Source organism: Hetaerina americana, unplaced genomic scaffold, assembly GCF_022747635.1.
Source record: "Hetaerina americana unplaced genomic scaffold, ioHetAmer1.1.p SCAF_5, whole genome shotgun sequence".
Taxonomy (NCBI): Eukaryota; Metazoa; Arthropoda; class Insecta; order Odonata; family Calopterygidae; genus Hetaerina; species Hetaerina americana.
Genome location: NW_027287095.1, coordinates 29,179,920 through 29,198,020, shown reverse-complemented (window position 1 = coordinate 29,198,020; position 18,101 = coordinate 29,179,920). Strand labels below are relative to the sequence as shown.

Genomic DNA, 18,101 nt, shown 5'->3' with positions numbered 1-18,101 from the left:
CTATTTTTGGGAAATGAGAGGGTATAAAATTACGTTTCGGTTAAAATGTCTTTTTTGATTTTTGGAATTAATGGTTTAACCGCAGAGGACCATTTTACTGTAAATTTTAGTAAAACAATCATAGATTAAAAAAATAGAGTGAAAAAATAATGTTTTGAGAGACGCAATATGAACCACTAATATGTACGTCTTGAGGTAATTTTCTCAGATATTGCCACACCTATCTTGAAATTTACCTCCGTGTCCACGCCTAAAAGTTTTGATTAATGCATGTAAAATAAATCTCTAAAAAGTAATGATTTTTTTTAAATGGCATATAATTTAGGTACCCTAGATTGAAAATGAAGGAAATATATCAATCAAGTAAGAAAGACTGCACCGATATTTGCAGAGTCAGTTATAAACTACGTATACCTTCGAGTTTTATTTTTCATCCCGCTAGAAATACAAAATCTGAATGTTTGAACAATTTCATTTCTTATCTAATTCAACGTGGAATTAAAATCCCCATATTATTTTCGTGATTTATCATTGGCATAAAGGAATGTATTGTCTAAGATAGATATCTTCCCCTCTTCAAATATCATCGATAGTACTCAGTATTATGATATTATTATTGTACCACATATTGTAATAGCAGTTCTACATGCCTGCATTTCATGTACATAGGGAAATCCAGAAAGGCATTGTAACGACAAGAATACATATTATTGTTATGTATGTTCAATATGGAACTATCTTGTGATGGATACTGGTTAATTACCATTAACTCGCAATTATTCTTAGAAATGACAAGCAGTATTATTTCTTCGAATATGTTGTGGTTGCTATCTAGTACAAATCCTCCCGTTCAGTATGTGAACGTGTACTAAATGATTGTTTCTGTAGGTCATATCTGCATCCTACTTATAGTAAACTACTGAATTTCTTGTATTTTCGACCTTTTCATTAATGTAGCAAATAAGTATCCTAGGTACAATAAAATAAATGCCTGTCTCTTGGCACACATATCTTTACTGTGGCGATTTGGAAATATTTGTACTGCCGTATACTTCAATTGATCTTCGTACAATGCTTTGGGTTGGGCACCTTATTCTGGCATTATTATTGTGTTTGGCCATAAAATATTTTATTGAATGTTTTATTTGTTTACACAAACATTTAGGCTTCGTCTAAGCATCACTGGCACTGTTATCTCTGTAGTTCTTATAGCATATAGTATTTTCCTATTCAACCATCTGCATCTTCTTGATCATAATAAGCAGTAATATACCAGCAAATAGAAGGTTTATGGCGGATCCTGGATCAAAACATTATTGGACTCCTAAACCATAATTAGGATGACAACATCTAGGATGACAACATCTTTAGATCTAATACTATATATTGTATTTAACTCTTTCTATTTAATTCTTAAGCTCTGCATTCTTTTTAACTCCCTTATTGCCATAAAAATACATATTCTTTCCCTCTATTTCTAACTCGCTTTCTAACATTCTCCCTCTCTATTAGCATCTTCAGTATCCCATTTACTCTTAGTATCTCCTACATCCACTTGTCTTGCCTTATTCGAATATCTCCCGACGACCTTCCCTCTTCCCTTACCTTGTTAAGAAACTAGATCTAGATATACGAGTAGAATATGACCTCTTGAAACGTCTTGAATATATTTGTAGTTCAAATATCTACAGTATCAAGAGGAGTTTTAATGTATAGGGTATACGTTGAAAATAAGTTTGATATTTTAGTGATAAAAACGATTTATACCCATGAAGTCCTGAAATTTGTAATAGAGAAAGTGAAACGTGGAGGTTGAGTTAAGGTAATGACTAAATGAAATCTCCGGCAGATCATCATATCTCGTATACTAGGTCTGTCCCAAAAGTAGTAGGATTTCTCTTTCTCGGATACACCGACGGACGAGCGGCGGTTTCCCTGGCTGGGCTCGAGGTAGGGGAGTCTCACGAAAGGTTGGAGGCCGGTAGTAGTTGGCTCCCAACCATTGCGGAGTGCGGATCGTTCGTTTGCAAAGCATCTATGACGTGACTTCGTGACGCAGTCACCTGATGATGACTTTTTAAGTCGAAACCTTGGTCGTGTATAATAAAATATATGTGGAATAACTAAGAATTTCTTTTCCGATATAATTTGGAACGTTCAGATGTGTTATGAATTAGTAATTCAATGGCTATTTACCTTAGCATAGTTTTGCCTCATGAATAAGTCTCATATCAGGTTATATCTATTGTAATGATTAAAATCATTTCAAGTCTCTCTTATATACTGTTGATGTGTAATAAAATTCACAAATATCTATCAGGTTTAAAAAATCAGGATGTTCGTGTATTTATGAAATATTGCACATGTGACATGTTTGAAGTGACAATGATAGCCTCTGGTAATTCGTCATTTAAATTAAAAGGATGCATATGTAAAAATTCAATCAAATAAAAAAGTGCGCCGTAAAAATTCTTATTTTTATTTTATCTAATATGCTATTCCGCCTCTATTGACTATTGATTTTCCTCTGCTATTTCTTACAAATTTAAAGTTTATGAAAAATATGAAGTTTACTGAAATATAACCTGCCCAAAGATTATGCATCTGTTAACTCGACGAAGAAAATATTTTATTAGGCAGAAATGAAAAATTATGATGACTTTCCTGGGGTCGCTTATTGGGATTTGAAGATTGGTGGTGACGTTCCCCGGCTCAGGGAGAAGGGATATATTGGTAAATCGCATTGAATTTTCAATGATTAGAGAAGGCAGGAATCCATCGGCATTTGGGAAGGTGATTTCGAGGGTTTCTGGCTGTTGTGACACACCTGGGTAGTTCTGCCGTAATTTCTACCGATATGTATAAGCGGAGAGAAGTATTCTCCTCTCTCTTTCAAGCTCAAGTCTTAAAAAATAATGTGAATGATGCCTTTTGGAAAAAAATAAAATCCGGAAGATAATTGTTGTTGGTTTAAAAAAGGATTCCCAGTTTCAGGTCAAAAATTTATATGCCTGATATATCACTCTGATAATTTTAATTTTACCCTCTATTAGATGGCAAGCTTCCATTCATTTAATAAAATTGGTATCGCGCATTGACATCTAATCCGTTGTGGATGGTCCTTTTCACAGGTCTGTGGTTTCACGAGGAATTTATTAATGATGAAACCAATTGCTCTAAGTGTTCACGGTCAAAATAGTTGATAATCTCATTTGAAATCGAAATTTGAAAAGTTTTCCTCAAGTCGTGCAATAATTATCAGGTGAGAACTCGCCGATTGGAAGAAAAATAAAATTTTGATAGTCTAATGTTGAACTAAGATCAGTTTTTCATCTTAGTAGAATGGTGACAACAGAACGCACATTCACTCATTCCAAGGAATTTATGAGTTTAGCGAAATAATTTAGATTTATACAGATAATATGGATTTATATGATTTTACCATGATGCCACAAGACATTTTTTAATTAAACAATATTTCCTAACAGTACTGTGACATATTAAAGTCCAGGCCATGGACACAGAAAAATGGCCAGGGGTCAGAAACAACTTACTTACTTTTGTAAAATACTCGATACAATCCCCACAATTTACTGTTTCAAGTAGTGTTCAAGCCCGAAAGGAAATATTTCAAAGGACATAAAAATCATGGAATGATCATTTGCGATCAATCGCGAGTCTGTACTGAATGAACTTGAATTCATTTTTTCAATGTTACTCACAGTTCCCTCTTCTGAATTATTTGGTTTTCATATAGAGTAACTTTACTTGTCCAAGCCTATGGCTACCTTTGAATTTGCGCGCTACGAAATTTTCTATGCATAAAATATTTGTTTCAACCCGTCATTTACCTTGTCCAATTAGTGGAAAGAAGGTCTAATGCATGTATTTCTAGTTTTCTGCCTGGCATCATACAAACTAGTGTCGCAACGAAAACTTCCGCGAAAAAAATGCAAATTAAAAACCATGAAGCAGAAATAATTGATGAAAGCATATCGTTGACTCGTGGAAATATAACAGTGCTGAGCATTATTTATTACAAAACTAATTTAATGGTTAAAAACTTGGTATTAAGGTTGGTGCCTACGAGGGAGAGCATCCGGGTAAAATTTCGTCCTCCATTTAAGCTGGAGAATCCTAAGATTAATTACTGGAAGGCCCTATAAAATTAAACTTTGCTTCAATCTTAATAATATCGCGAATGTTTTATTTAAATCGGTCCACAAATAGTTGGCACTGTCATTGGTAAACGTGCATCTTTCTGTGTAATTTCCAGCAATATCAATGTAAAGTTAACCATATTGATTTTCCATTACGATATACAGAAGGCATTTATGAAAGGTACGTTGACGAAAACTCGCTCAGGTTGTAGAGGAAAGGTTAGATTAGGGAAGTGAAAGATGAAAACAGTTCGGTTGAGGAATGAGAAATGCCGAAATAAACCAAGGAAATAAATTAAAACTATTGAAGGAAAGGATTTCTCTCGCTGGAATTAGGATGTTTTACTGGCTTCATTTTATTTTCGAACAGTGTTAGATAGTTTTGGACTCCATCTCGACCCGACTGATATAAAAAATATTAAGTGCCATTATTCCTTGCAATTCTGAGATAGAGGAGACAGCCAGGGACTAATCTCTCCGGAACAATTTGTAAGAGGACGTCTGAATGAACTTCATCATGCAGCCGCCAGACGACCACACTCCTCGAAGGGGTTGAAGGAAAAAAATCAGCTGATATGCTCTGGAGAGGGTGCGGGGAGGGAACAGCAGGTTGGCCAGGCGTTTCAGCGGTACATTATCTTCGGACAAATCCTGCGAGTACACCGTCGAGAGCCCCCCCCCCCGTCCCACCCAATAGTCCATCGTGATTACGGCGGGGGATGGAATTTTCCTCGCCGCCTTTCGACTCTTTTCTTCCGAGGGTCGCGATATAACGAGAACAGGGTGAGGGGACGTTCAATTCCGTCCCATTCGCGCGCCACGCGAAGGACCCGTCGTGTGGTGGACGGAGGAGGAGGAGAGGATGAAAGGAGACGTGGGGTGGGGACCAAGAGGGGGGTTTCGGGCGAGTACGCGCGAGATCGTATAGTGGAAGGGAAGAGGGGGGGTGACGCACGACAAACGGAACGGCGTTTTTCGATCTCCGAGGGTAGTGCTCTCCCCGGCATACGCTAGTACCTGGCGCGCCAGTCGGCGAGTTTGGGAACTATCCTCTCGCCGGACCGCCCGGCTCTCTTCTCTCTCTCCCCTCCCACAAAAGCAAGGCTTGAGGTCGGGAGGAAGCCGCGCACAAGCCTGCCAGCAGTAGTAGAAGAGGTGGAGGTGGGAGAAGTCGTTTGAGTCGTTCGTAGTTGTGAGAGCGCTGGGGCGATCGTGAGCCAGTTGGTTTGTTTCGGTTCTACCCTGCTGGACACCCGTGATTTTCTTCGAGAAATTAAAAAAAGAAAATTCCACCCTAAGTGGTGGATAGTGACGCTCTCTCATTTTCTCCCCCTCTGCGACGAGGTGTCTCGGAATATTCACCAAAACCATTGAAATACACAACCGCGCGCACCTCGGTCGTGCTTCGCGCGTGTGGAACCCCGTTGGTGAGGTGCTTCGTGTGCTTCCTCTGGCGTGTGTGCTTCTTTCCTTTTCTCTGTTCTTCTCCCCCCCCCTTTTGATCCCCCCTCGCTTCTCTACAGCTGTGGCATGAATAAACAACAGTCGCCCGCACATGCGTGAGGTGGTGGAGGGGCGTCGTAGTAGTGGTGTTTTGGAGGAGACACGGGAGTTATCCCATGGAAGAAACCGTGTGAAAATGTGTGTTGTTTGAGAATCCATCGACCGGCCCTTAATTTCGGAGGAGCCGACGGGAAGGCGGGCGAAGAGAAGGAAGAAGAGGGAGGAGAGTGAGCGAGAGAGGGCGGGCTAGAGAGAGAGAGGGAGAGAGGCCGTGGAAAGAGGAGGGGTTTGAAAGGGACGTATCGATCAGGCGGCGGCGGAGGCGAGGGCAGAAAACGGAAGACGGTGAGTTTTTCCCTTCTTTCTTCCAGCTTCGTGGCTCTCCTTCCACGCACACATGCTTTCCCTTAGATGTAGCATCACCGTCGTCGTTTTCACGCAGGATACGTTTCGGCAATCCCCTTTCCCCGCACCTATGCATGCTATCTTTTTGCCTTCGATCGCCCTTTCCGTTCCTGTCGTTATACTACGTGAGCCGGATGGGAGGTGCCGTAAGCGGCTGATTTTCCATATTTTTTGGGGAAGATGTTCCTGGGGGATTCTGGGTACGTGCATCGGCAAAACGCTGCGGCGGTTGGGCTTCTCCCTTCATTCGTGCGTTTATTTATCAATCCAATCCCCCCAACCGCCATCCCTCCCTATTTCTCTTGGGGATCCCGGCGAAGAAGAGTAATCTTTATTTTTCCGTGAGACTTTTGGCTTCTCCCCTTCTCAGCAGCGCGCCCAACGATTTCCACGGAAAATTATGTGGCGGTCTGCCGGTCGATAAAGCTGATGCTATTGCGTGCGCTCCTCGCCTCTCTCGTAGTCTGAGTTGAGGACTTATTTTCATGTTTCGCGTTTGGAATAAGGAGAGTTTTTAACTTTAACCTCTGGCAGTGGTGTTTTTAGTTATCCGAAAGGGGATCGGCCACCCGTCATCAAGCGCTGTTCACCTCTCAGACGGCCCGTGAATTTCCGCTAGCATCGCGTTTGTTTTCCTTCAAGAATCACAGCGTTCTTCCTTTGTTTTCCCCCTTGTCATCACCACACAATTTCGGAAACTAGAGTACATTAATAGGGTTTCATTATTTTTCCTTTTGGTCTTCAGTTGTATTATAAAGGCATCGTCTTTGGCACTGTGTTTTCAAATAGTGGACGTTTCTTTATATGCCAGTTTTGATTGGTTTGGATTAGAGTATCCCCCTATGTCATCGCAGATAACTGGATCAACTAATACGGAATTGGAAAAAATATTAGTACGTGAAGATTTTTCTATCGTTTTGAGCGATTTCAGTGGCAAATTTTTGTTATTGTGACTTCTATGGTGGATAACTGTTTCATAGCCAAAATGTCGCACTTCACCAGGGTAATTTGAGTGTATTTGAGAGGGCCAGAATCAGCTCTTAAAATGCATGTTTTTTTGTTTCAAAACGCCTTCGCCTGGCGTTAATAAACCTTAAATTAAACCTTATAAATGAGCATTTAATATAAATTTATTCAATAATTTGAGTCACAACTTGGTGAAAATTCATGTTCACTGAATATGTAACTGTACATGGTTTCACGGTAGTTGACTTTCGAGCCCTACTGGTCTCTACACATAAGAGATATTGTATATACCATTGCCGACATCATCAGGTCCCTGATGATGTCACTTGTGTTTAGATCCATAGTACTTAAAAAGAAATTACTTAGCAAACGTACACCGTTAATTTCTTCAGTAATATAGATGTAATTAATTTGAGGCTAAATTTTTGTACAAAATAAGTTCTCTCTATGTGGAATAATAGTGCGTTTTTTCGAAATTGTATTGAGAGCATGTAAATTGTGTGTTCAACTACGTACGATTTTCATTCTCAATAGGGTTTACGACCCGAATTATATTGAATTACTTTTAGCGAGTGAATAGAGATATTTGTTACACCGGGATCAGGTGGTTTGCTACTGACAGTGTAAGATTTTACTCTATGAAGTGTACCAAAAAATACACTTTTGACTCCCTTCTCTCTGATGAAATTCGTGTTCTACGCGCTTTTAAGATCAATTCATCTAGTACAGAACCAGGAAAATGCCTGTTGCCGTAGAAGTGCCGTTGTTTTCACCGGGTTTCGCTGCCTTATAGTATAATATTTCTGATACTTGAACATCTGCCTCAAGCAATATGGTGTGGTAATAATTTCGGCCACCTTTATCCACGATAGTCATATTTTTGTAAATGGTTGTTGCATGGACGCCGACGGGGAGAAGGAACGAGGTGGGGTCATGCCCCCACACCCCCAAGTCTTCGGTGCTCCAATAAATTTTAGCTACACTGCGATTTTATTTGTTGACTCAGCCATTTAAACATACCAAGAATTTGTGCCGGGAGGAAATGAGATCCTTGGAAGAGGAGTGTGGAGGTAGGGGAGTGTAATTATGAGTGAGGAAGCTTCGTTTGTCTTACGCCCATCTATATTTCAACCTGCTGGCACTCATGGGTTTTTGCATTGTGAATGACGTTGCACTCATCCCTGGATCTAGGCTGCTGTTTTTCTAAATAACCATAATAAAGCAATTTGAGTGAAATAATTGTTAAAATAAAGATAATTCTGAAACTAAAAATTCTAGCGTTATCGAATGGAAACTGATTTTTTTATTTTTTGGAAAACCAAGTTAACTCTCGTGAATAAAAATGGGAGGCATGTGAAATTGACAATGTTTTAGTGGAAAATGACCAAAAGTAATTGTAGGGTGATTTTCTTCTCTATTTCCTCTCAATTAACTTATCGCCCACAGATTTGTTAATCTGGTAAATTTTCTAAAATGACGAATAAGTATGTACGTGAATGAAGAATATACAATCCCAATATGCAAGAATCTGTAGGTAAGGAAACTTGGAATAAATGTATTAGTTTTTTCGAAAGATCAACGATTTAAAATAGGTATAAAGACAATGAAAAATAAATGGAAAATATTATTATACTTTATAAAATTATTGTGGAGTTTAGCAGCATTTGCTATTTTTACCAAACGTGGTAATCATATAGTGATTTTATGGGTTTCATGACGCATTGAATTATTGACTCATAAATTTTATTGATTCCAAAACTAGAGGAAATCGGCATTCTACTGAACCGATAACTGGTGCAACTTAAATGGAGGAATTGGGTTGAAATTTCATCAGTTAATCATCGGTTATCACTTATCAGTTTGCTGCAAATCTCCGAGCCATCTTCCTATCTGTCAATCTCTTCCTTCCTTCAGTCAGGTCTTCCTTCCGTCTCCAGTTACTTCATATTTCCTAATCCATGCTGTCTCACGTCATTAGTTTTTTTCCTTAACGGTGGTTTCCAATGTATTCTTCAGCAACCTATTGTGCTTCAGAATGTCCTAACTATTTTCCCTCTTTTTCATCATAGTGCCGTTCATTGAATACTCGCTTCGTGCACTTCTTCGAGCACTTATTCATAAGTCTAGTACTCTTTTGGCTTCCATCATCGTGATAATAGAGCTAAGAAATCTTAGCCTTTGCATTTTGTTTTGTAGCTTTAATACAAATGCAATATTTAGTATCCTGGCGCTAGTACTTACTCTTGTGCAATATTCAGACCAAGTAATTCAAAGGTCGAGGTTTTGGTGCGGATATGGAGTTGTAATGCAGGCTGGATTTTAAGAATCAGGAACGTATCTGTCTGTTATTATGTCCGGTTTATTCTTTCCTACAGTCTAAGTATTCATAATCTATGCACGGCAGTAGAAACCTCAGATTATAAAGAAGTACAATTTCTCATTTGGGTAAACTAATGTTATCAGTCTGGCAGTAGAGCATGTGCATTTATTAATTTTACTTGATGATATGCTTTCTGAAATTTCTTCCGCATGTTATTTAAATGTCTCGCTATGAGGGCATGTGCTACTTAAAAAAAACCCCATCAACTCTATCTCAGACATGTTTGCCGTCGAGACTAGTTTTGCTTTTTGTCGGTTTTTATTTTGCACTTCTAACTTCAACTCGTTCATTTAATTTCTCTGCTACCCTCCGTATTTTTTCCGCATGTGCTTGTGCCCTTTTCTTGTCCCGGAATTAATCTTGCCCAACCTGAATGAAAAGTGAGCTTACATCTAGGTTTATGTGCTGCAATAAATAATTTAAGCTCGTATTCGTGAAATTTTTCGGGAAGGCGAGACACCAATTTATAACAAGGGTACCACAATTTGGTGTATGCGTATGCTTAGAAAGAATCTTTCCATCCCCCCAATATTTGTCTGCGTAGCAACTACTTTCTTTGGGCAGATAGTGGGTTTTTCTTTGAAATTCTTATTAATTATGTTTCATGCTTTTACTGCTCGCCTAAATGTGCAGAAGGTTTTTTTTAATTAGAATAATGCATGCTCACAGTCATCATCATGCCAGCAACAATAATACGACCCTGTAATTCGAATAGCATAGATTCCAAGAAACTACGGGAGGTGCCGCAACAGTAACTTTTAACGGAGTCATCCGCTAATAAGAATTTCAATTTTCATCGAAGTTTCAGAGTTTAAGAGGACGGCTCGATAGCTCAACTGGCTGAAGCAGTCGGACGGACATCGAGGGATCCGGGTTCGAATCCCGACCGAGGCGAATAATTTTTTCACTCTGAAATTGTAGCATTAGAATAGTATACTTGAGACTGGGAGCGTCCTGGTTTGGGCTTTTGGAAAGCTCAGAATGAAAATTAACACTACAGTTTCTGAAAAGACAGACTTTGTGAAGGCATCAGCTACGGAAATACGTATCTTGTCATGCTAGCCGTGGAGAATGAATGCAGCATTTATACATAAATGTAATCTATTTCTCCCTTATAATCTCTTTACGTTTTTGTTCCTTTCGATCCCTCAGCTCATTATGGATGCCGACTGACTAACTTGATCGAAGGGGATGGAAACCCATCGTGGGAATTATGAGTGAACGACCCATTCTGGGACCTGGTTTCATAATGAAGAACGAAATTAATTTGTCGTTTGTCTTTCCTCCAGTTTCATTTCATCTTTTTCATCTACGTCCCAGAGGTAGAATTATTTTTTGGCCCGAGCATTTCGGGGACGAATAAGATTAAGGTCGTCCTTCTTTATTTTCATAAGCAAAGGAAGCTGGCTGGGAGCACATATCTTGTTCTACTCACATCTTTGTGAAAGGCACCGTAGTATTTCCTGTTAAGTCGTGGGGTTATGTAGTGTTTATTCATGCATGTAATAAACATCAAAGTGTTGAAGGAAGAAGGACAGCTGGTCACCATCAAATACCTACATTCATGATTTGATCTTGGCTCTCGACTCGAAAGAAATTGAACCTAATTTAATAAGTCCATATTAAACCCTCCCTAAAGAGCATTTCTCTTTATCAGTTCTTCAATTGAGTTATCTGGACTAAATTTGTGAAGGATTATGTCGGCGTTAAAAAGTATTTTAACCTTGTTTTGTGGGACTATTTATGAACCATTTATATTAACGAAAGGAAACTTCATATTAACCAAAAGGTAGATGACGATTGCTGAAAGGGAAGCTCCACTCTATTAAATAATAGTAGTTGTGCATACTTGTAAATGGTGATAACGTATCGTAACTTGTGTAATTCTTTTTCTATCATGTCCCCATATCCTTTGAGTTAATCTTGGTTCATCTTGATTTTATTTCTCTTTATTAAACATGTACACGTATAGGTTCAGGTAGTATCGCAGAGTATTCCTTGTTGTAACGTATGCCAGCAGTTGATAAAATGATGTAACTTATGAATAATAAAATGTTAACTCTCATTCTAGAAGATATACTAATTTGAAATTTTATTTGACCGACAATACTTAAGGTTAAGTGAAATAACTGTGAAACTATTGTGTTAGCATATTTAATTTTTAAGTTTGATCTTGACTTGAATGCATCCTATTCAGTTTTTGAAAAAAGAAATGGCAATGGTGTTTTTGATAAGTTCATAAATATTGGTCGTAAAGCGCGCTTATTTATCGCAATGCTGTTGATTTGCAGTAATTTGGGCTTAAGGCAAATCAAAGCGGTATTTTGTAAGGATCGCCAATGAAGGGAAATATTGACGGGGTTGGAATTCAAGCAGTCACGGAACAACCTTAAGATGTAATCCATCACAGTTGAGTTATATCGGCGCACGAGTTGGCCTCCATGCAGTCAGAGACATGCAACAAATAACGAATAACCCAGTCACCGGTGTCGAAATGAAATCATGAATTAATCTTCTTACTTTATAATGTTGCTCCTCAAATTTTCGTGGACCACGCAGTGGCCCCCATAACTTGATATTTTTAATGGTTTTGTTTCGATTCCGTTCAGCATTTGTAGTCTCCTCAGACCGGGAGGTAAGGATTAAAAAATGAATATGGAAGGGTGGATTCTGGAGTAGTGCAATGAGTAAGCTTCGTCCTGATTTGCATCGATCCTTAATTTGAATGAACACCAGGACGAAGATTATGCTGATACAAATTTTCTAGATTTTACTCTGCATATACATGTGATGGATGAGGTCGGGAATTTTACCTTTATGAATTATTCAACTTACAGCATTAATAATTACACTGTTTATTTTTACAAACCTTCGGATCATCGCTTGTAAAATTTGTATCTTCTACTTTATGGTCTCAGTAAAACAATTCCGAACTCTTGATGACTCTTGTAAAAATATATCACACTTTATACGAGTTAAAGGTTAATAAGTCATTCAACCATTACCCTCGGCATAATGCAGGTATTTGGTTTCAAAGAATATCATTCAAATCCAAAGCAACTAATTAATTCTAATTATACGAGGGTCATCCGGAAAGTAGTACCCGTTCGTGCCGCATGAAGTGCTGACGACGCGAGTAGCCGCTGGACGAGGTCAGATAGCTTCAGTGGCTTGTCTGCCTTCTCTGAGCCAAGTTGCGTGACGCTAGCATTGCCTGTGTTGTTTCTGTGATTGTTTACAATGTTTAAAAAAATTGAGAACGCCGCCAGTTGTGAAGTGAGGGCAGTGATTAAATTCCTCAATGCAAGAAACGTTCGCCCATGTGATATTCATCGCCAATTAAAGGAGGTGTATGGAGACAATGTAATGGACGAGTCGTCTGTTCGGCGGTGGTGTCGCAACTTCAACATGGGGAGGGGGAACACACACGACGATGAGCGTTCGGGGAGACCGTCTGTCATTACAGACCAACTGGTGAGCTCAGTTGACGAATTCGTGAGGAACGATCGGCGCGTCACAATTGATGACATCTGTGAGCATTTTCCCAATGTTTCTCGAACAATTGTTCATGAAATTGTTAAACACCATCTGCATTATGCAAAAATTTGTGCAAGATGGGTCCCTCGCGTATCTCAATGAGCTGGCGGCGAAGGACTATGCAGCAGGAATACAGAAACTTGTCACACGTTATGACAAATGCCTTAATTTGCTTGGAGATTATGTTGAGAAGTAGTTTAAAGTATCCTCTTTCAAATAAAATTTTTTATGTTTGTTAATATTTACTTTTGTGTCTTTAATTCACGAACGGGTACTACTTTCCGGATGACCCTCGTATGTTTGCGTCTTATATATCAACTTATATCTAGAACCTTGTGATGTAATTGATGTCTCGTACAATGCTATGGAATTTAATAAATATGAATTATCTGGAATACAGAAACGAAAGTTTAAAAACTGAAGTGAAGTGAAAACATAAATGGTGAGATTCTCACAAACAGTGGCAAACGGCACGACAATAATAGACTGAGTTTTAAAAATGTTTATTCAAATTTTAAACTACTTCATGTTTTTGAAAAATGAATGCTATTAATGTTTGCCTTTCAGGCATATTGTTATATAAGCTGCAAAAATAATGTTTTATAATCGGCGTGCCTTTGTATGACTCTCCGAACATGGTTGTTAAGAGATTGGAGCTGGAGTTAATAAACGTATACCTTTCGTGCAAGTGGTACGTAAGCTTAATACGAGGATATCTGATTTCTTTAGAGCTGAATTCCTGCTTTACGCATGCATGCGTGGCCCGGCCGGGAAAGAGGGATTTGCGTGGTAATCTTATTTTTTTCGTCGACATTTTGGTTCCAAAGCAATTTTTGTGGAAAAATGCAGAGGGTCCGGAGAGATGGTGAGAAAAACTTGGGGGAACATTACCCCACTGGGGTGAACATTTCATTCCGCCTCGCCTTCTCTGGGTTTGGGAAAAAGAAAACATCTTTTCCAGTCGGGAGTTGAAATCATGTCTCATTCCCTTCGACTTTTTTCCCACGAAGGCTCTCGAACGTGATCGCGCGCGCCCGTTTCCGAATGCGCCATAACGATGCAGTTTATGCAATGTACTCACCCTCGAAACCTATCATCACGCGGCGAATGGTCGTGTTTTGATCCGAGTCACACAAACTGGCCGATGATTCCATCACGTTACCGGTGAGGAGTTCCGCTTCGTCGTCTCGGGTGGGCGAGAGCCCTGCCGGTCGGCTGCGTGCGACTCAGCCGCATTGAGAACGGGGTGGGAGCCTCCCGCTCACTCACTCACTCTTCCTCCGACGCCCTTGCCCACTCGTCCAGTTGTCGAGGGCAGCTATTGAGGGTGGCGCGAAGATTTCTGACCACCGCTGCACTCTGCGAGGGTACCCCGACATTTAGCCAGTCATTTTCCGCTGAGTTGTAACCCTGAAATTTGCTCTCCCGACAATTTTTCACGATTCGACCCGGCTAGGCATCCGGTCCCTCGTGCAGAGAGAGGTGACCCGCTTACTCGTTCATGCCACTAATGGAGCTCGGATGTTGGGCTTCTTTTCTATCCACCGATTGGTTCCGTATCGTTCAGTCTCTAGTGCAGATCTATGCGGCAGGTCGAGAAGCATCGGGCTTGCCGAAGCGAGTTGTAGGTAACGGTTTATAAAATCAGTTTTTGGTGGCCTAATTTTTGAAAATGTTATTATTAAACTGAATTACTTACAAAATGTCTTCTATGACCCCTTATGGGTTTAATTTTTATACTTTGCCGTGTCATTTGTTGGCTCAAGTCTCTCAACACTATCGTCGGAGAGATGCAGCCTTTGATTCGCCTCTTCTAAAAATTCCTGATTATTCACCTTCGGACGGATATATCGAGACAATTAATCAGAACGCGGATTACCGATCGCTAAATAGTTATCGAGCCACCTCGTTTGTAGTCTGGCGTAATTTTGAAGTAATAATCAGTAAAACTGGGATGCAACGAGTTTACAACGGGAAAAACTGAGTGTGTCAATTTGTTCTTGATACTATTTCTTCCATAAATGAGTAATGTTAAGATGCTATGCTCGTATGCTAGATATTTGTATTTGAATGATATATAGGCTGGTGTGTGGAGAAAATAATCACTTTCCATAATTTTTTAAATTTATTCTGCCTATTTTAGAAAACCTTTCATCATTTTCAATCGTATTTTTAGAGACTTACGAGTCCGTAATAAAAAAGTTAAATTTGAAAATCATAATGGAATCGATTTTTTCCATATTTTAGGCGCTCTCGCTCATTAATCACGATTGCCGGATGCTGGAAAAAACACTGGACATAAGTGCGTTCCGATGGCATCCATTTCCACTTTCTCCTTGGCCATCCGCCGTGAATGACTTTACGTTCCTGGCTCATTTTCGTTCCTCTTGAATGGTTCAGAAACTTGGTCTTGGAGGTAAAATGATGAGCGTAGATAGCACACTTTGAAGATGTATGTGTAGACAATGATGATTGATGGGAAAAGTGAAGGAAAAATGAGAGATACGAAGACGAATCAGATTTTTCTTATAGATGGAGAGGAGATTGTTCAGGGCAATGCGGGAAGGTTAAAAAATTTGATCTTATTGGTGGATAGTGGGATTTTAAAGACTGCTTAATATGAGTAGTTCGAAGTAACAGGGACTAGGTTGAAAAAGAATAGACATATTTGCATGGAAGGAATATGAGTAGTTTGAAGTAACAGGGACTAGGTTGAAAAGGAATAGACATATTTGCATGGAAGGGGTTGGAAATTATGGACTGTAGGAGGAAGTAGTTCAGGGTTAAAGATATTTTTGTGGTGTCTACAGAACTAACTGTGACGGTGGACAGCAATTCTGTGGAAGTCTGCCGCGACGTGTACTTGTCTTAAGGGGCCGTCCAAAATCTACCTGTAATTGAAGTGTAATACCTACAATGGTTGCTATTCCATTTTCTCCTCCTTTCCTGTATATTTCTGTGTAGACATGAGCTCCCTAACTTCCTGTTTTATCCGTTTTAAACTGATAGGAAACAAAAAACCCAACGGTGTATGATCTTCAGTGGTTTTACAATTTCTTTGAGAAACGAGATGACCACTTTAATGTGAACATTTGCACGTCTTTTAGTCAGCTGAATTCAATAATTTAATCTTTTTTTCTACAATGAAACGACTGTAGGTAATACTCTTGTAATCACATCTATGGATACTGAATTTAATTTATGCATACCGAGAATTTATAGCTTGGTAGAGTGATTTGTTTTTCATGGGTTTTAGATTCAGAGAGTAAATAATTGAAATAAAGGCATTTTTTGAGAGGATTCTTTGCTTCGGAATAGTAATTTACTCATTAATTGTTATTTTTACGAGTAATTTTAGCGTAAGCGTTAAAAACACAATATTTCTTCAATAGCGTTTTGCAACCTTTTTTTCCTCATTTACATCTTGCGTGAGGCGGCACGCGCAAAAATGGAAATTCGCAGTGGAGATATTCTTTGCTCCATTCAACTCATCCGTTCCTACCAAAGTCACGCAATCGGCCGGATTCGCCGGGAACACACTTTTTCCATGTCATTGCCACCTCCTCCCTCCCCCTCTCCTCATCTGATATTTTCCGGAATTGTTTTAAATCCTCCGTGCGCCCCACTCGGTAGTTTTAAAGAGGGAGGGCAAAAACGGCGGCGAGCGCTGAATCCTTCCGCGTCGAAGGGCGACGCTTTTAGAAGATGTTTTCTCTCTCCCGGCGCAGAGAGCGTCGCCCTCCCTCTTCCGTCTCGCCGAGCGACGAGTGGTTTGGTTGGTGGTGGTGGTGCACCGGCATCCGGGCGGGCCGATGCGGCGGCGGATAGTTCGATAAAACGCTGCCCTCTCCCCCGCCGTCTCCGCGGCATCGAGCGGGCACCGGCCCCGGCCGAATGAGACGTGAGGAGAATCTCCGGCGCGCCTCATGAGCACACAAAGCCCTTTTTTTCTAACTCCCCCCTTCCCGTTTTTCCTTCTCCGCTATCCTTTCCTTAATGCTGCCCTTTCATCCCGACCGCCCGGCTATCGTCGTCGTCTTCTTACTCGCGGGGGGGGGGGGGGGGGGCGAGAGCGCTCGAGACAAGACAGGGATGAACGGAGAGGGAAGGGAGGGCTGCCAGCATCGGAGGGAAGTGAATCGAGGATAGTTCACCTCACGATGGTGAACTGGAATATTCTGGAATGCTGCGTGCTAGCCGTTTACCGCCGTAAAAGCCTTCAGAGTGTACCACACCGCGGGTGGTATGCCCTCAACTCCCCCCCTTTGTTGCTTACGGCATGCGAGGGTAGCGACCTCGACCTTTTTTATTTGTTCATATGGCAAGGAGCCATTAGAAAAAATTGATTCCACGGCAGAGATACATTTGAACACCCATATATCCTCTGGGAAATCGAATTTTACCAAATTAACTGAGTGCTAGTCGATAATTGGTGTGCGACAGTCATCCGTGAAATATAAGCCGTCTGTGTTTTCTGTTTGATTGTGCGCAGGAACTCTCTTTCCGCTGAAACGATTGCTCATGAAAAATTACCCGCGGATTCCTCGTTATAACAATTACCATGCCAATCCGGGGGAGGTCGATCCTTCCTCTCTCTCCCTTACTTGTACTCGCAGGAGCCCAAAAATGGGCTCTCCGAGTAGTACGTGAGGCTGTTAACCTATTACATGTAAGCGTATAATAAATGCCTTAGGCCAACCGTTCAAGCAAAAGGAATGATATTGAATTTTGCTGTAATTCAATGATAATATTAATATATTCCTTGTGTGTGTAGGTCCTATTGGGTGAAAAACGTTTTTGTGAATTTCTAAAAATTAATGTACAGTTTCTCGTCATGATCAAAGAACAATATTTATATTTCCTGTCAAGCGCACAAACATTTTGCAAAGATGCCGCTGGAATATATTTTGCTGTAAAATAGGGCTTCAAGTTTTTCTTGTTATTTTCTCTCGCTTAGGGATCAAAATATAATGTAGTTCGAGTGTGGTCAAATGGTACGTATTGACTGCCTCTTTTGATGAGTAATGTATCATACAGTTGTGCGTATTCATTATGATTTTAGCTTTGTTATTTATGTCATATTCCTATGTCGTCCGAAGGCATAGTTATTGAGAGCGACACATTTGAACTCATTTATAACATACGAGTAT

General features: G+C 40.1%; 1 protein-coding gene across 1 annotated transcript in view; it reads left to right on the top strand.

Moving 5' to 3' along the window:
* The first annotated feature begins 5,329 nt into the window (after positions 1–5,329).
* The window catches only part of CadN (neural cadherin), a 1,574,690-nt gene continuing 1,561,918 nt past the window's right edge, over positions 5,330–18,101 (top strand). Inside the window, exon 1 of the mRNA XM_071591874.1 lies at positions 5,330–6,008. The gene's annotated coding sequence lies outside the window, so the exon portion shown is untranslated. The remainder of the gene's footprint in view (positions 6,009–18,101) is intronic.